Source organism: Polypterus senegalus, chromosome 14 (genome assembly GCF_016835505.1).
Source record: "Polypterus senegalus isolate Bchr_013 chromosome 14, ASM1683550v1, whole genome shotgun sequence".
In the NCBI taxonomy this organism is placed as follows: Eukaryota; Metazoa; Chordata; class Cladistia; order Polypteriformes; family Polypteridae; genus Polypterus; species Polypterus senegalus.
In genome coordinates, this window is record NC_053167.1 from 72894261 (window position 1) to 72908990 (window position 14730).

Here is a 14730-nt window from a genome sequence, read left to right on the forward strand (position 1 = left end):
TGATTTAAGGGCAGGTGAATGAATCATATATTTGGAGATCAGTTAAAAATCGATAGGAGAGCTTTAAGCTGCCACCATGTTTCCAGTCTTCCAAGCTGCCACTTTAAACCAAGAATTTTCCTGCTGTCTGTCAGGAAGGCTCCACTTTTTCGAAATGGGGGTGTCACGTTACTAAAGGCGCAACAAAAGAGGCTAAACAATAACGTGAAGAAAATATGGATAAGATAGTTAAGGAAAAAGTTAATCAGTATTAGAGTAACTTTAATATGATATCCGAATGTGTTATCTCCGAGGACGGAAGAGACATTTGGCACTCGGCTTGTATTTGTGGATGTCCCTGTACCAATAATGAGCAAGCCTGCAGAATAGCAGGCAAAATGGCGGCTGTGAAATGGATGGAGGACGAAAGCGAACAATAATCAAGTGTAGCGATTAATAACCATACTGTTTACATTTTCCGAAGAGGAAAGGTAGGTTCGCAATTATACTAGAGCAATTTGAGATGTTGGGGTTCCTATCGGCGTTCTTCCAGTAGACCGCGTCCCTCTTCGGTTGACTCCTTGCTTTGGTATGGGGCTTTAATGGACACGGCGGCACACAACAACAGCACCAGAGAAGGAGCAAACGACATGTCTGGCGGCTTGGGTGGAAGGAAGGTCTCCTCACCGACCCCATTCCCCATGCCTCAGGCCGATCGGCGGATATGGGCCATCCCACTCGTGTCCAGGAACCGGCTTGCGAGAAACTTTTTTGGTTAGGGCTTAAAAAAAAAAAAAAAAAAGCTTGAGAGAAAAGCGCAGCAGCATCACGACCACCACAGGAATGTGGGCACCAGTTTGAGTGTTTTGACTTTTTTGGTTTGGCATTTGCAAATGGACACGGGCATCTCGATGGAATAGCAATGGTGTGAGCATAAAAAGATGTTGGTGGGGTGGTGTTTGCCAATGAACATTTCAAAACTACCTGTGCATCCTTCCTTCAGGCGTAGGGTTTGACAGGGCAGGTCCTGAACTTGACCCATCCATAAAAGTCACTCATACCCTCTCACCTCTGATCTGACACCTTGAGTGTATCTTTAAATTAATTTGGGGATTAACAGACACTTGTGTGTTGATATCCATCTGAATGCAATTTTACCTTGACATTTGATGGACCATAGTTTAGAGATGCCAGTGTAAACCTAACAAAATAGGATAGAGTGGGGTAAAAACTGTCAGCTTGATTTGGATCTATGTCTTTGGTCTTCATTTGAGTGGGATGCACCACTTAGCAATTGCAGCACAGCTGAACACTTAGTATGATTAATCTCTTTTGTTTGATTCATCTCCCAGACCGTTCAGACCTTAAAATCAGTAAAAACTACCAGATGGTACAACTTTTTAATATAAACCAACAGTAATGTATTGGATTAGTGCAATGAGCACACCTCCATCCTAATCATTTAGTTGGGATGGTCCATTAATATGAAACATTACCAAGCAAATTTAAAACACTGCAGTTATTTTTTTCTTGAAAGGCCACTGGATGCTGAATATTTGATTTACAATATATTTTTGAGTATTTTACCTGTACTATATATTAAATGCAACAGAAACTGGTTCTGAAGTACAATGTAGTACAGTACAGAAGGAAATGAAGCTCCCATTTTCCCTTAATTGCCAGAATATGATCTCATGGGGCTGTTTTCTTTCATGACAGGCAGCCATTTTACATTTAAGGAGGCTTTGCAGCAAAACAGCTTAATTGAAATGAGAGGAATGCCTATAAGTCAAAAATATTATTTGATTTGTATTCTGCACCTCAGTTCATGTGTCCATGTAGTAGTAAACAATAATTGATGAAAAGCCAGTTTGTGACACCAGGAAGGTGGGGTCCTCAGAAAGGCTTTTTTTTGTTCTTTTATTCCAAGAAAATGACTGCAGATAATGTGTTCTCTAAACATGAAACATTTGGTGAACTGCATTTGAGTAAAATTACTAGTGGAATGGTGTTTCCATTTTTTTTTTGGAAGGCCACATACCTTTGACCTCAGTATTTTCTGATTACCAGTACGTTGTCTGTTGTTTTTACTGGTTAAGCTAACCCACTAACATTAGTTCAGTACTACTATAGTTAAAAAAGTTAGCAGTTTTGGGTTGTGGTGAATACAAACTGTAAAGAATTTAGGAATTCAATGGTCCATTAGTGTTGTATTTCATTTTAATGTCCAAATGTGGACAGTAGTTTAAGTTATATGTATGCAGTTCCTGGAATTTTACATTTCTGATAGACCAAAGACTGAATGACCGAAATTATATATCAGACATTTTTATTCTTTAAAATAACATAATGGGTATTTTTTACCATCAAATAACACCCACTATCACGTATCAGGCAGCCTTCTTTGTTTCTCTGTGTGTGTGTGTGTTTAATGCCAGCACTTCCTTTTAAGAATATGGCTCCAGTCATTTCTCACAGACGGTTTTTAATCTGAAAAGAGGGGTAAGTTATTCAAAGGGAAGTTTCTTGCTTTGAGTGCACCTTTCACAGATTCTATGGCAAGGAGTTGTGCACATTTCAGTATCCCATAAATGGTGCTTTCCTGCATTATCTGACCCATAGACCCTAAGCATAAACTACAGAACCAAAACACGTATGTATTGTTGAAATTTAGAAAGTGTCAGGTAATGAGATTACATTCTTGAATAGAATATTCTGTTTGTTTTACCTATAAAAAGTAAATGCAAACTGTTAAACCATTTATTATTTCTTGGACTCCAGTCATTAATTTTCTGTTGTTTTACTGCCTGACTTCAAAAGTGACAATCATAGAGATAATTATTAGAAATAGAGAAAAAAAAATAAGTAGTACATTTTGTTTGCCATAACTAAATCTTAGTGGATGATATAACATGTTCTATTTGATGTTTTTCACTAAAGATAGGCAAACTTTCTGAATAAATCATGGAAAGCCAATGATTGCTTTGCAGAAGATGCCATATTCACATGTTTTCATTTTAATTAACTTACCATTTTGAAATTAGTCTGAGTAATTGTTTTAGTTCATTTGAATTTTCTTCATTGTTACACTTGGAGAACTATCATTGCTTTTTTTGTAAAATATAATTCTGACCAGGTAGTGTGTTGTAATTTGGGGTGTAGGACCTTTGTGTTTAGAGTTATTTGGTGTTTTCTTTCATTGACTGCCTTGGAAGACATGCTGTGCTGTTTCTATCACCTGCAGATTTTTGTGGTGAAGTGCTAGCTTTAGTTTATTGGCTTACTGCTCATAATTTCAAGTTTGTGTATCTCATAAATGAAGTGCATTTCATGGGGCTGCAATGCCTGTTTTTACAAAGAGATAAACCTCAGCCTATAGTCCCATAGTTTTTCAGTTAATTGAAAAATTCCTGTTACCATATGATTTTAAAGTTTAATGGACATTTTTATTTTATTTTTTGGGGGTGCTAGATTCTTTAATGGAATGTGTGCAAAAACCCACATTACTTTTTCTTTTAATATGAAATCTTGCAGTATGGCAATAGAACTACTGTGAAAGGTTTGTACTGTATGAAGATGTAATGGTAGTAGTAAAACTGGAGTATTGAAGAGACTCCCCTCTAGGGCATGAAAATGGAACTGCATAAATATTTTCAGCAGACATTTTGTGTCTTTAGGCTTGAAGTTGATCTTGACTTCCTCGTGTGCTTCACACTTTAAGCATCACATGCTTATTAATGTGGGAGTATAACTTTTTAATCTTCATCATTAGTCTGAAGGGAATTTATTTATTGCTGTTTAAAGGTTCTTGGCTGCTGACATCCACATTTCATAACAAAAGCACTGTAAATTGTATTGAGGATTGGTGTTAATGCTTTTTAACCTTGCATTCACATTTATTTTTCTGTATTTTAAAGTTTTAGGCAATTGTTGGGAATCTTTATTTTCCTCCTTCAATCTCTTATTTTTATTTATTTTTTTGTTCCTACAGCAATAATGTTACCCTCTTGTTTTTGATCACTTAATGTTATGCTATGTAAAAGACACAAAGATATGCAAGAGAATGATTTCGTTTCCCCAAGAACAAAACAAAATTTTTTATATTCTTGGCAAGTTTTTCATTTTTAGGGTATTATTCATTGGGTAAGGGTAATTTTCAAGAAAAAGTTATTAGTAAAATAAAAATATTGATATTTAAGTCAATAAAAATTACTTACTATTTACGTTTTTTAACCCTGTTTTGAAGTTTTCAGTGAAATAAAGTATTACTTGGAGTAGTTATCTGAAATTGTGAGAATTCCATCTTATCATTAGTTCTGGTTTCTAAACATTGTTTTTTGTTGGTTTGAATTTGCTTTATTTCTGGGACACATTATCTGCTGTTTCTGTTTATGTTCACTTTTTTGACATTACTAGTAAATCTTCTGCAGTATTCTTAAGTTTCTTTAAATGGGTAATTAACTTGTAATTTGTGGCAAATTTTGTTCAGGTTTAGATTTAAATGTGATCTTTATAATAACATAATTGTTCCCAACTACTCTTATTCGTAAAACTACAGGTCATTTATGTATGGAGGTATACTATTTTCAGTTTCTTGCTTGATTTATAAGATATTGTATTCAGGAGATTTTTATCCAGGAAAAAGACAAGAGGATGAAGATGATGAAGAAGAAAAACACTTTTTCAATGACTTAATGAGGGTTAACATTCTCCTTGCTATATACATTAAGTTAGAAATGTAGATGGTTTTGGGTTTCCTTTTATACATGGAAAGATGTATGTTTCCTTTGATATCAAAGTAAACCAAGACAGACTTATAAAGTCATTTCTTAAACAAATAATGAATTGTATTAGTTTTGACTTTTAGTAGCACTGGTGATAGACGAAAATGCCAAACATTTTAGTGCATATATTTCTTGTGACACATTGAACAAAGAGATGGTTTGCAAACTGCTATACAGGGTTAATTTTGACATAATGCAAAAGGAAGTAATACACACTGTAGAAGCAATCAAACATGCAAAAGGCTAATATATTTTTCAAAAACAATGTTAATGTCTTATTTGAAGCTGTTACTCAATATTTCTTTAATCGCATAACTCGGTATCCAGTATTAACTCTGACTTCCCCAGGTTCACTGGCATGTAGGTCGTGTTAATCTGAATTGCTAGTTAAGGTACCATGTTAACAGTACTTGGCCACTTCTGTTTGTTATTACTGGAGCATGATGCTGATTCGTAAAAATACTGTGCTGATATGTAGTATAATGCATTGCTTAGCAGTCATCTGAAGGCAATCACATTTATGTCAAATTCACTCATGTGTCACACTCTGTGTTTAGAACTTAAATGACAAAAAAACTGATTATAAAACACTTTTGAAAATTTTAAGGATCTTTATATAGCACACTGATTTAACTGAAAACTGGAAAAATTGGTATCTTTGCCGTCTTAATGCTAACATTTCAAATGCTTTTAAATAAATCCACTGACAAACAGGCAGCTGCTTAATGATGTCATCTGTTTGAATCAATGTTTTTCATATAGTGTGCTTCACACTGAGAGGGTCTGAGTGCTTTATATTTAGAGTTATACCTGCTTATCCCCTTCTTACGTTCTCCTTTACATTCATGCTATTTAACATCACATATGTATGTTTATGTTGTGATCCATTATCAAAGTATGTATAATTTTAATAGAAAACTAGGGGACTCTGCCCCCTGCTCGATTCGCTCGCCCACCCCCAGGTTTGGTTTACTGGATATACAATTTAAAGAGATTGTTAGTTTCATGGGAATTGATACGTATGCATTATTTTCACTTTTATTTTAAAACTTTTGTAAAAACAATACTTTATTTCTGGCCCCAGGCGTTGTTACATCTCTTTCTTGCAGGACGTATAACACTGCTCATGTTGTGAAGGGGGTGCGGCTGAGCGCACGCTAAGGAGATCCGTCGGATCATCTGCTGTCTTTCTGCTGCTGGCGAGCTGCCTGTTCTGCTTCTCTCGCTGATCGATCATTTCAAAGCCTGTGCAGCGGCTGTCGTTTTGGCACTTCTCATCTCTGTCACTTGTGTTGTGAAGGGGGTGGGGGGGCGAGGGTTAGGTTGGCTGAACGCACACTAAGGAGAAGCAGTCTGATCATCTGCAGGCTTTTTGCAGCTGGCGAGCTGCGCGTTTTGCTTGTCTCTTGTTATTTTAAGAGCTGGGAGCACATGAAGCGTGTCTGCCAACAGCAATCCAACAACTGCTAGGTTAGATGTCTGTGGACTTGTTTTAAATGATGTCTCACTGCCTTGTCTAGTGTGACGTTGTAAAAACAATACTTGTCCTTTATTTCCAGCCCCGGGCGTGGTTAAATCTCTTTCTCAGGACGTATAACGCTACTCTCATTGTGAAGGGGGCGGCGGCTGAACGCATGCTAAGGAGATGCCGTCAGATCATCTGCTTTCTTTCTGCTGCTGTCGTGCTGCTATCCGTCTTCCATGCTGTACTCTGCTCTCCCTCAATCAGACCTAATAGTCACTTAAAACAAAAAAGGCTTCAACCTGCCTTGGATGCTGTAATACTTTTGAATTTTACTGCTTTCGTATTCTTTACCTTTCTCTGCATGTGTATCGCGCCATCGTTTGTTTGAGCCTTTTGAATTCCACTGCTTTCATAATCTCTTATCTGCCTTTTTTCTATCCAGCGCTTTTGGGTCTCTTTTCTCTGCCATGCTCTTTCTTCTTTGCTTAGTCGTTAATGTTTCATCTAGAATGTATTGTCCTTATACACTTTATATGTGCTGAGATATATGCTGAGAGCACAGGATCTGTGTGTGCTACGTGCCTTCACACGACTGAGTGTTTTCTGGCCGTGCTCTTATTTGATATTGTTTGCGTCTCAACTTCCGAGAAGATCACGTCTCATTGCCCTGCTTTTCCTTTCCAGGATTTTTTTTTTTTATAATAAAGAGATTATGCACAGTGGGATAATTTTGTGGTCTTAATTGGCTTATGAAAAACACAGGTCAAATCCATTTTGCTAGTAGTAGTAATAGTAGTATTGTTATGAGCAGAGTACAGTGAAATTCCCACTTGTATTTTTGACCAACAAGTAACACGCCATCATTCTTCAGTTATTTGTTCTGTTCCCTCACAACTTCAGAAGATGTGAAATATGCTATGAAGAATAAAGTGGGTGGAATTCATTAAAACACGTCCACTGCACTGTGAATGTGTTGCTCTGACCAGGAGAATACCTTGTACTTCCGATTTGTTACAACTGTCTATGAACTTTCCATTGTGCCCCCCAAGGGTAATTACATGGTCAAGTGTGAGGTGCTTTTTTATACCCCTGTAGTGTTTTTTTAAAAAAAAAAACATTCTGCTGCCAATGATTAAAACCAGTGCACCCTCCATATGAACCAACTTTAACCCAGGCACAAGTCTACTAGGGCACATGCAGCTGATCCTTTGTTAATATTAATGCTCTATTGTACCATCATAAGCTATTTTTATACTGTAGTTCGATTCAATTTTTTTTACTCTTATTTGACAGAGTTTTGATCTTATTAGAAAAGGGTGAATAGCCAAAAAAACACATAGAATTAAAACTTTTTAGATAGGAATTTTTCAACCACTTTTGTAAGTGATACTAAATCCGATACAGTTGCATGCAACACAAATGTGACCTATGTTTGAACACTTGAATTAGAATTACCTGGAAATTTACACTTGTCGACAAATTTTATGTCAATGTTTATGTGGCCTATGTCTTATGTCTGCATTGAAAATCATAATGGATTACAGTAGTGACTCAGCATGCCAATTAAACGAAAGCAAAATGGGAAACTTAAGTATTTTTGTTAACTGTCACCAGCAAATACAGACCAATTGGTACAGATTTTTCAAGACAAATGATGTGCTTCAGATGTGTATTTTTCTGGGAGACTCTTATAGTCAGACAAAAATATAAGCAATTGAATGCCCCCCTTGAATTTGTCAAACATCTGTTTTTTACCTAAATACTCCATAGCCTACTCCCATCAGTGATAATTGCAGTCAAAGCAACAGCTATGAGCATTCATATTCTGTTATTCCTTCCATTTTAAGCTGACAAAATCACAGATATTCTACATTACTGTTCATGGGCGTCTATTAGGTAGCATCTGTCTGACAAATTTGTTTTTATTGATTTTGTGCATCCGGGAAACATTTGGGATAGGTATCCGTACGCTCATTGTATTTAAGTCTCTCTCAAAATTAATTTGAACAGTCGGAAATACATGATTTAAACCAAATTTTGGAATTGAGTCTGTCTATTAGCTGAGTAATTTTTTCCTATTTGTGAAGATAGCTGAAGTAAAATTAAAGATAATTGAAGAGTTGATCACATGCTTAGTCTTTTTTAATTTCGAAATGTCATGATTGTATTTACTGAAAAAGAACCAAGGGTATTAGCAGGCAAATTAGATATAACAACAGTTCTTAAACTTAAATATGCCATGTGTGATGTTTAGGAATCTGCTGTAAATTCAAGTAATTTGTTACATGCCAAGTCCAGGTTTTCTCATTTTGTGGCTTTCTATTTGCTGTAATAGTAAAAAGATTACAATATGCAAGCTTTTGAGGCAACTCATGCCCCTTCTTCTTCTTGCCTTGAAAGCTTGCATATTGTAATCTTTTTAGTTAGCTAATAAAAGGTATCATTCTACATGGCTTTCGTCTACATTCATAATGGCTAACACGGTACATCACCCTAGTACTACTGTAATAGTATGTCAAGCTTATCACCTGTCTTGGCTTATTTTCTGTGAAAAGTGAATTTTATGTATTATTTATTAAATTTTACAATTTATGTGTGCTGTTTGCTCCTCAGCGGCTAAACAAAAGGGCTACTTTTTGAGTGCTATAGAAAATGCCCTCTTGGTTAGGTATGATACTATGATTTAAATGGAAAACAATATATATTATTCCACTATGTTTTTTCCTTGTCTGTGTTAAAGACAATATTTGTCAATGGTTAATATGGTTTGATAGCCTTGATAGATATATATATATACACACTAGCTGTGCTACATGTCTAAGATGGGTTGAAATCTCAGTAATCAATGTAGACCTTTTTTTTTTTTTTTAATACAGGTGTTGTCTATTTGGGCTGGTATAATAATATGCACCCAATCCCTTTCCCTTGTGGTGACCTTTTCCTCTTTGACAAGAGCTGCCCATTTTTGCCACTTCCTTTTTGACATGAATTATCATCAGTGGTCGCTACCACATTGGCCTGTCTTAGAACCTCTAACCTAGTTGTGTCGAGGATTTGGTTTCCTACTGTATGTGTTCATTTATCTTCATGTTTACTCTTCCATTGCAGACCATGGGAAATTATTAGTCATTAACATTAACAGCTATAAACATTGTTCACAAGGACCTAGTAGAAGCAAAAAACTTGCTGCCAAGCTGCTGTTGTTGGAGTATAACGTTGGACAACAAAATAAACTGCTAAGACCAATTTTCTTATTTTTATATCCTTATTTGGTAGTCTTTTATCCTTCATGTACATGTTTTGCCTATTTTAAAAATTTCTTCCCATTAGTGGCAACTGGACAGACACACAGATACACACACACAGACACCTGTCCTTTTATTAAGGAGGAAGATAAATTGATTTCTGTCTGTCCAGTAGTTACTGTTTGTTGAAAGTATTAAGCGTTAATGTTTGCAGTGCACCATCTATTGCCATGTATTTTTAATGCATGTAGTTATACAATGCATGTATTTTTTCATTCCATCAGATGGCGCATCACAAACATTACCATTGCTTTTATGAATCCCATACCAAATGGCATATAACAAAGGCAGAGCAACCGAACAGACATACAGATACACAGACACACACAGATGGTTGTCCTTTTATTAAAGTGTATATCTTTCACTGACATTATGTTAGGTGAACTGAAAAGGTTTCTGTTTTTTTGGTTTTAACTTTTGATTTCAAGACTTTGAAGACTAATTTTATTGGCAAAAGTCTACTAATTTGAGTTTTTGTTTGCTTTCCCTATCGGTTTATGGAAGTGACTGACAGGAATGTTTACTGCTTTCTTTCAAACTAACTTTATTGCACGCAGTAATGAGTTTCCTTCAAATATTGGCGTTACAGAACTACTAAGACTAAAGTTTGGTTGTTGCTAATGCAAGTCATAATGTTGCATTACATCTTGACGTAATGTGCACATAATTGCTCAAGCTGTGCAGCATTATTTAATGAAGATCTTGTGAGGAAGAAGCTTACATACAAAGCCAAGATGACCACCTCTTTTCAAAATAATAGACACTGTAAAGGAGCAAGTGATGCAACAAACAAAGAAAAGATACTGTAGTTACAATCTTACCTAAAACCAAAAAGATAACGGCAACCTTTATTTAACAGGAGAAGTATACCAATAATGACATAAGGCTAAATATACTGCAGATATGTAGCACACTAAAAAATATCTTTTTATCTTGCATCTGCATAATTCTTACAAATAACTTAATTTTTCAGATTTTTACCTCACAAATGTGTTGTTACCTCACAAATGTGTAGGCTAGATTGCTATTTTATTCGAATGTATTTTTCTTTGCATATGTCATTCTAAATAAAGCTTTATGCATACTTGCCGCATGTTGTGCTTCTGCATTCATGATCAGGAGAGACCAGATGCATGAAATAGATAGATATATCTTTTGAAATGATTCATTGTTCAAGTTAATGACAATGGTTTCTTTTTCTTTATGTGATTACTGCTTTTTGTTTTTAACCTTTTAATAGTAGCATACTTTAATGTAACTTTTAGCATCCAATAACTTTCCTATTTATGTTAATTACATGCCAGGAAAATACAGATGTGTCAGAGGGCCTTTTGGTGAGATTTTAGCCATGACAAATCACTAGTTTCCTCGAATATGTACTATATTCATACCTAGCAACTAAAAAGAGAAGCATGAATAAAAGAATAATCTCCGTAAATTAGGAAAGATCTTTTTCTCGATGTAAAGGGAAACTTTAAAAAAAAAAAAATATATATATATCATATTCTTTTCTAATAGTCATACAGTGTTAAAAAAATGAGCTGTTATGGTTCCATGTTTCTCTGATGTTGCTAAAGTTGTATCATAGTATATAAGTTCCAATTTTCATCATCAGTGTGAACTGTATTACCTTTTTTTTCTCTCACCCTGGTGAATCTGAACCCTTGGCCCAATTTGTCTACTGACTAACTGTGTTGCAAACCTGAGGCAATTTTTAAATTGTTTCTGGGGTTCAGTTATGGCCAACCTTGCAGTTACTTAAGGTATTAGGGTGGTTTATAAAGTCTTAGATACCTAATTACAGGACCCTCTAGCAGCCATTATAATCCACTGCACAACAGAGCCTTTAACAGATCTTAAAACATATCTCTCATAGACATCATTTAGGCCACCCTACATGAAATGGCAACACGGTCCTTTTTCTTGTTGTTGGAGTCAGTTCGCTGTTATCTAATGGTGGCTTCTCAAGGAAGAAGCACTGTTCTGCTGTTGAGTCAGTATCATTTTTAGCCCACTATTGGCCCAGAGGCTTTTGGATTTCCTGGAAACCCTTCATATTTTCCACGACTCCAGATCCTCTTAGGTGGCCAGCTGTACTTACCAGACACCCCACCCTATTTACTTTTATTATATCCATACATCCATTTTCCAACCCGTTGAATCCGAACACAGGGTCACCTGGAGCTAATCCCAGCCAACACAGGGCGCAAGGCAGGAACCAATCCCGGGCAGGGCGCCAACCCACCGCAGGACACACACAGCCACACCAAGCACACACTAGGGACAATTTAGAATCGCCAATCCACCTAACCTGCATGTCTTTGGACTGTGGGAGGAAACCGGAGTACCCGGAGGAAACCCATGCCGACACGGGGAGAACATGCAAACTCCACGCAGGGAGGACCCGGGAAGCGAACCCAAATCTCCTAACTGCAAGGCAGCAGCGCTACCACTGCGCCACTGTGCCACCAAGCCGCCCACTTTTATTATATTCTTTACTGTAATAGGACCTTTTTTGCTGCATAAGCAGTCACTTATAGTTCTGTCACATTTATATCTGACTTTCGAATATTATATATATATGTATATATATGAATATATATTCATGTTTACACTTTGAAAATTTGTTTAGTTTTAAATATTACAATTTCTCTACTTTGTTTAGGGTTACTTAAAATTTGCTGTTTTGTAACTTGGAAAAATGTTGCTGACGCCAAAAATTGACAGAACAGTCTCACTGCAGAACACACATAACACATTTTCATGTGCTTAGATAACTTCCAGATGATTTTCTTGTTTGATTTTCAGCACAATAGACACATCAGTATTCAGACAGTCAAATGTAGTCTTAATAATTACAGTACTGTACAGACGTCTATGTGCCATTTGGCAATTAAACAATTTTGGCCCATATTAGTATTGTATAGCAGAAGCAGGTTTTGTTATAAAACTGGATTGGGTTTTTGATTGATCGAGTCCGTAGAAGTAGATAGTGTAAAAGCTGTTTGATGATGCATTGTATAGTATTGTCACATGTTTAATTATATTCGGTCAATGTTCAGCATACACTTTATTTGTTAAGCATATAATTGTAACATGATCATATAGGAACACATTTGCCTGCTTTGCAGATTATAAATAGTACCACAAAACATTGCAACAGACAAGTGATATGCTAAAATTGTAAAAACACGTGCACATCTCGCTCTGCATTAATAGTTAACGGTTAAGGATACAGAGCCTATAACTTTATTGCATTGTGTCAATGAGATATTAAGTGAGTTTATTTTCCAGTTCTTGTTTGAGTCTGCATCTTTTAAAGATTAACTTTCAAAGGTTTCATGTCATGCATACCAAAGGGTAACTAATCTATTAATTTGTGATTCATTATTATAAAAAAACAAAAAAACCTTCTGCTGTTCTCAAAAGAGATGAAGGGTTAGATTGATGTAATGGTTCAGTGCCTCATTTAATATTTTTAGGATTTTGGAATAAAGTGAAAACAAAAATGATTTAATAATACTATACTGTACCTTTTTCTTTCTTTCCACCTTTGCCCTTAGTTAGGCTTTACAAACACCACAAATGATGAGCTATATTATACACTGGAAAAAGAAAATTTCACATTTTTCCTAATATATTTTTTTAAAAACATATATTTAAATATGTAATGCTATTTTTTCTCTAAAATATGTAGTGCTGTAATCAAGCATGTAGGCCTACCTTTTCTGCATCATTGCCTTTATTTCCCAGTAGAACTGCTGTCTATCTATCAGAGCTAATAATTGAGGCAGAAATGTTTAAAAATAAGAACTAGCCAACCCGCGGCGTACCATACACCGATTAATCAGACCGGTTTTTTAATGATTTTTAAGCACAGGGAGAAAATTAACATTTGAAAAATCGGTAATGTAATAAATCAGCAAGAAAAGCAACATTATAACAATGCACGGAACGAACCAACACAGTAAAACAGTTTGCTGTGGTGCACGCGGTCGTGCGTCGTAACCGAAAACTCGGTTTTTAAAGACTGCTTACTTCAGTGTGTTTTAACCTCAGTTGTAAAGGATTGTTTTGAGGATCCCATGGGATACCCCTCGCAAACCGTTTAACACGCTGCATATGGCGATTCACCTCCGCAAGAAACATGCCTCTATGAACAGTCAACGTGGCTCGGAGGTGCCAGGAGTTGGTGGGCGTGGCTCCTTCTGCGTGCGCCATAGGTGTCTTACTTGTCAGTGGCTCAGTGAGTCCACTCCCCTTCCGGCGTGCTTTCCATGGTTGTCTTGTCTTAGTGAAAATATATATATAGATGCATACTCTTGAATATATTTGAATGTGGGTTAAAACAATCTGCATACTCTTGAATATATTTGAATGTGGGTTAAAACAATCTGGACAGCATATTTTTATTTCTTTGTATCAGCAAGACAATTAACACAGTTTATTATAATACATTCTTTTAACGTTTTTCAGACTCTTGCACTTGTGAACAATTGGAAATTACATATTTTGGATCTCAATAGTAGTAAAAGCTCCAATATTATGTGACAACTGGGGAAAAAATCCAATTTGTTTACAGTGTACTGATAGTGAATACAGCACACAATAAACATGGAGTGCTTATAGTTTTCATACTGTGCCTTCTAGGATTTGTGATAATCACCGCTGCTATATAGTGAATATGATAGGGGAAATGTCTTTCATTCACAAAACTTTGTAGAACTGCTCAGGGTATCCCAAACAATCCCACCCCACGAGCCTTACCATCAACCAAGTGCTTTTCATCCAGCATTTCGAACATACTAAAGTGCTAAGCTTCTTATTCTCTGATTAAAAATTTTATATAATTATCTTTGAACTTAAACTTTCATGTTAATCACAGAAATGCTCATAGGCATGTTGATCTTTTGCAAGATGGATTTAAAAGATACTGACTTTGGTATTATGAGTTCAGATTCCAGAAGTACCTAGGGATAGGTTACTGGAAGTAGCACAAATGAGTTTAAAGCTGTGTGGAATGTTTTCACCCAGCCATGAGGGATTTCACCTGGATAATCCTTTGTTCAAAATTACCACATATCCACTCTGTGCAGAAAGAAGCACAGAAACACTGTGTGTAGAAAGAAACACAGTTCAAAACAAATCTTCCTCTACTTTCCCTTAGGTTACATCAGGTTTGTGTGCAGTTCTCCAA

General features: G+C 36.0%; 1 protein-coding gene across 4 annotated transcripts in view; it reads left to right on the forward strand.

Annotated features, from left to right (window-relative positions):
• The first annotated feature begins 274 nt into the window (after positions 1-274).
• znf644b (zinc finger protein 644b) overlaps positions 275-14730 on the forward strand; it is a 131044-nt gene continuing 116588 nt past the window's right edge. For 2 of the 4 annotated variants that reach the window (XM_039735564.1, XM_039735568.1), the window contains exon 1: positions 279-470. The gene's annotated coding sequence lies outside the window, so the exon portion shown is untranslated. Of the gene's footprint in view, positions 471-14730 lie in introns of all 4 variants that reach the window. The other 2 variants (XM_039735569.1, XM_039735565.1) reach the window with 2 other exon arrangements.